Here is a 5,790-nt window from a genome sequence, read left to right as displayed (position 1 = left end):
GACGGGTCGTCCGAATCATGTGGTGGCTGTACGGGTGGCTGAACTGGCCGTTCATGGGTGGCCATCATCTGTCTGTATCTACCTGGCGGAATCGGCACTAAACGTCCAATAGGAGCGCGTCGGCACGGCATGCGCATATGGTTACGGAATGGCCCTTCCCCGAACTCCGCGGGAATCACAACACCACCGATGCGGGGCTGTGGCTCCGAGGGTCCGGGAGCAGACGGAGTTGGAATCTCTGTAGGGTCCACGTGTCCGTCAATAGTAGCCACTGGTGTCGGCGCACTACTACTAGCTCCGGAAGACGAAGCGCCGGGGTCACTGGTGCGTATCGGGATCGGTGTGTCGGCAGCAGTAGCAGGTGGGGTGGCTGACGAGTCTAAACTGCCCAAAACGATAGCAGGTGGAACATCCGACATCTGAACAAGGAAAAATAAATTTTCCATGTCAGTAAGTCATAAAGCAAGCACGTATTAGGCCAACAGTTTAAATCATGTATAACAATAAGTAGCATGGCAATAATAACGAATCGTACAGAAGTAGCATGCAATCGAAAGCAAGTGATATTGTACAGTAGTGAAATCATGTTGTAGCATACGACATATAGCAGTAAAAGCAAGCAGCAGCATGCAGTAAGTTCAGCGGAAACAAGTAAACTAGCAAGTTGTAGATTAGTCCAATTAGTGAATCCTACTCGGGTCGGTCTTAGACTCACTAATGCAACCTAATTCCCTACAACCAATGCTCTGATACCAAATGTGATGCCCCGTACAAAACCATCGTGTACGAATCATCAACAACAGGATCATTACAAGGTTAAGTACTACATGCTGTAATAAAAGAAGTTGCATTCACGATAAAAAGATGATGTCATAACCGACGTCAATTGTTTTACACCAACAGTATGCTTCTACGAATAGCAAGCATGAATAAATGTATGTGACCCTTAGGTCGTTACAAAACATAGTTTCAAATGTATTAAAGTTCAAATTCAAGATAAACAGTTCATGCGGTGATAACACTAGAGCAGCGGGTGTCTACGGCAAGACTAGCACGACAGCGGAAGCAAATAACCTTAAGCACCTGAGAAAAATATGCTTAAAAACGTCAACACAAAGGTTGGTGAGCTATAGTTTAAGTATAACAGTATGTACGGTAGGCCACGAGATTTCAGTGCTACAAAGAGCGTTTCAAAACAGTATGATAAAGTATATGTTAACCGTGGGCACTTGGTAACTAACTTAACGTTTATACCCCCTGAAAGTACACTTGGAAAGTGCGTATGTTTACGAAGTATTAAACACTCGTTAAATGCTAGCGCTACTAGCCCGAGTGGGGATGTCAAACCCTATGGATCCATATCTAAGATTCGCGTTCACGGTTCAAAAACCAATGATTAAACGTTACCGAGCTAAAGGGAATGTTTATGCCGTTGTATAACCCACACATATATAAGTTTAAGTACTCGTGCCTAGTATGTAAAACATAAAATTCGCATGTATTCTCAGTTCCCAAAATAAGTTAAAGTAAAAAGGGAATGCTATAACTCACAATGATATAGTAGCGGTAAAGTATGACTCGGAAAGTAAGCAAGTAATGAAGGTTGTCCAAACGGGTCTTCAACCTAAATCAAATAGTACTAAGTTAGTAAATCGTCCGAATAGGTTTAAAAGTATGTAAATAAGGTCTTAAGGGTCATCATCATTCATCATTAAACAAAAGGTGTAAAGTAGGTTTCGTTTATGAAAGTAGTTTAAAACAAAGGCTGAGTTCGGTCAGTCACCACGGCCTCTACCCTTACTGAAATAAGGTGAGACCAGTGGCCATGGCTCCGTATATGAGTCCTTTAAGTGTGATAAAATTTACAGAAGCAAACTCGTCTTCGTTTGACCGTGGCGACAGTCTAAGTGCGAGTAGGTCAGAAATTTCTGCACAACGTTAAAGGACATAGTGACGATCGGAGGGCCATAAATCCTAAACCGTAACTCGGATTAAGACGAGTCCTATATGAAAAGTTATCTACTCGAACAGAGATATTTAAAATCAACACTAAAACAGCCCAGGTCTTACTGATCAGACCCAGAAACAGCAAAACAGTAGGGTCAGTAGGTTCCGGTGGTTCTTGGTGCTCGATGCTTATCATGGTTCTCATCCTTGATGCATATAGCTTCAAGTGTACAACTCGTTGATGTGTTTGCATAATTTTCACCAAGGTTTGACCATCATAACCCAAGTGTAAGTCTGAGACATGAAGCACAACTCACTTAAGTGTTGCAAGTGTTTTGATGAACCAAAGTTACATCAAAATCTTAGATCTAACACATACATGAACTTTAAAACTAATAATAAGTTACAAACTTGAAAGTAAACTTATAAAATCAAGATCTTGAGTTGTAGAACATAGTTTTTAGTTTGATCTTGAAGATCCAAGACTCAAAAGTCTAGATCTAACATAAGTGTATAAAGTTATAATTAAAGAAAACTTACTTACATGTTCTTGAACTTTTAAAGTTAACTTTAGTTCAAGATTAATGAGATCAAATTTAACTAGTAACATTTGACCAATATCAACCAACAAACATGAAATTAAAGTACATAAAATGAAGACATAAACTAAGTAAACAAATAAATAAGTTCATGGGTTGCATACTTTAAAGATTCAAATCAAAGTTTGATCTTTAAGAAAGTAAACTTTAAAGTTTACTAACATGAATTACAAGTATGATTTCCAACACATGAACCTTAAATCTTTTGAAACAATAAATGTAGAATCATAAACTAGTAAGTTTATGTTCTTGTGTTCTTGAAAATACAAGATATTATGAAGAATGAAACTAGTAAGTTTGATTCTTGAAATTTGTAAGTAACAACAACAACTACTACTAGTAAGTAACAATTAATCAAAGACAAGTAACATTAAACAAAGAAATGATGATGATGAAGGTTTTGGTTCGGTTTTAGAAGGAAAGAAAAGAGGAAAATGTTCAAGATACTTACTAAGTTTAGAGAGAAAAAGAGAGGAAAAAGATGAGAGAAAAATGCAAGTAATTTGTGAGTGTGTAAATGAGAGAGTATGAATGAAGGAAGTAATGAAAATTTGAAACCAAAAACTCCATCCCAAGGCCTAAAGGCCACGGCCTGCAGCTCATCAAAGGGGGGGGGAGTTGTTTAATGGTTACTAGCATGAAAAGCTCTTTAAAGTTGGTTAATGGATGACATTTGCATGGAAACATGGTGTAACTAGATTCTTAATGACATAAACTAACTAGTTACACTTACAAGTACTACTTACATGTCTAAGTGGGCTAGTTAATCCATATAAATGGGTAGGGTGGGCTTATAAGCCTATGTTCAAGAGTCCACAACATTAATCAAAGCCCAAGTTCAATTAATTAACAAATAAGTCCAATAAAAGCCCATGTAATTAACTAGTAACCTTAGTTAAATAAAATGATTAATAAAACTTAATCATGAATGTAAATAATACTTGAAAATATTATTCGTGCAAGTTTCGTGTGTCACAAAGACGTTTCGGGCAATTAAAGTCAAGTACGGGCAATCATGGCAACATGTAAATGTAATAACATACATTCGTTTAATCACACGTATTAATAATAATAATTATTATTAATAAATAAACGTTGGAAAAATCCAAGGTCGTTACAACAATTGCAGCCCTTTAAAGCGTTTAACTAATAACGTTGAGAAGCACAAAGTTGTTAATCAATTTTTTTACAGCTGATTGTGTGATTTCTTTATATTCATTCGTTGTGTAAGATTAGTAGTTTCTTTATTTGTGCCTCATTCTGTAGCTTTGTTAACTGATAAAAAGACATTCGAGCATAGGAGGCAGATATGGTAATGAGTTCATCCTTATTTCATTTGTAACAATTTCCTTATCTTATGAAATCATTGATTTTGGTTATGTTTTCGTTTTGTACAACAATATATTTTATTCTTATGTTATATTATTGAACATACATATTGTACTTTGACCACTTCCCCAGGATTCCGCCAAAGGAGGTGCATGAACAAAGAGGAAGCGAGGTTAGCTATAGCTGCTAGCAACTTACAACCGGTTGAGTGTATATTTTTTTCTATGTAGTTAAAGGCACTCAATTATAACCACCTTATAGTTTTTGAGTATAGTTTTTGTGTATAGCTTTTGCTAATTCTGCCGCTATCGTATTTTGTAACTCCCAAACATGATGATGATCATGATCATGTAAATTATGTGTGTAATGAATAGCCATCGTGGTAATCGCAGGAAATTTGTGATTTTATTTTAAATGTTTATCATTTACATTTATTTATATTTATTATATTATGGTATGTTTTTTGTTTTGAACATCTGGGCAGAAATTGTATTTTGTGTGACGAATTCGACTGGACAGCAGCTTTTCTGAAGCTGCTGTAAAAAAAATTAATACAGGCTTTCCAGACGACATGTCGTCGCAAAAGGGTCGTCGCGAAAGGTGATTTTGACCAAAAATGTCAAAATCAGTCAACAATTGACTTTTTCATATCTGACGACATGCCGTCGCAAAAAGTCGTCGCGAAAGGAGCCACTTGATCTTTGACTATGTCAGTCAAAGTGGGTCCCACCGTCGTCGGGATAGACGTAAAATAGGCTTCGGGAAAACCTTTTCGCGACGAGACTTTAGGGACGACACATAAGCGATGACATGTCGTCGGGATATGGCTTTCCAGACGACATGTCGTCGCAAAATGTCGTCTGGAAAGGGCTCATTTGTTGTAGTGTTTAAAGATGGCATGGAAAAGTAACTGATCATGATGTTGTTTTGGTTGTTTTCTTTTGGTCGTTGTAGTGTGTTGTTGCATTGTTGGTTTCTTGCATGTCTTTAAGTTTTATTGCCTTTCAGACACTCTTGTAATGTAATTGTGCATTATGAATAATATTTACTGGGTACATACTTTTTTAAAAAGAAGTTAAGTTAGATGTATATTGAAAAAAGATGTTGCGAAAACTTTTCTGTGCTTTTATTCATACCAACATGTGGCTTCATATATGTCACCAAATAAAATGCTTAAACTAGCAACCAAATCACACTTATTAAATAATGATCATTTGTTTCTCCTAAATCATACTAAAAACTAAACAAATAAATACTTTATTTAAAGAGAACTTGCAAAACGCTACTAACCCAACATCTATTTCCCTCAACTATTTACTTAAGCCACTACAACAAATTAACCAATTAATCACACATATTTTTTACATGTTTTTTTTTTAAAGCGTAAACTTTTTATTAAATTTGTCACAGTTATAAATACATGTAAGTTTGTTACATGTATAAGTGTTGAATATAATAATCATAGTTTTACATACAAAATCGTTAAATAAAAATGTTCACACTTATGAGTGTGTAACAAAGAAAAATTAATCACATTTCAATGTGTAAGTAACTTTGTTCACCCCATTTCTTCGGACAAAGGGAGACATGAACAAATTTAGTGCGAAAAATTTTACTTAATACTTTTAAATGTGATTATAAATATGATTGTGCACGTCAATAAGTGTGAACTTTTTTTTCTTACAATTTTATGTCTTAAAATATGACGATGTTTTACGCTTATAAATGTAATACAATTATATATATATATATAGGTATATATATATATATATATATATCTACATATATATATATATATATCTACATATATATATATATATATATATATATATATATATATATATATATATATATATATATATATATATATATATATATGTATATATATGTAGATATATATATATATACCTATATA

This window comes from Rutidosis leptorrhynchoides, chromosome 2 (genome assembly GCF_046630445.1).
Source record: "Rutidosis leptorrhynchoides isolate AG116_Rl617_1_P2 chromosome 2, CSIRO_AGI_Rlap_v1, whole genome shotgun sequence".
Lineage (NCBI taxonomy): Eukaryota > Viridiplantae > Streptophyta > Magnoliopsida > Asterales > Asteraceae > Rutidosis > Rutidosis leptorrhynchoides.
This window is presented reverse-complemented; position numbering follows the sequence as displayed.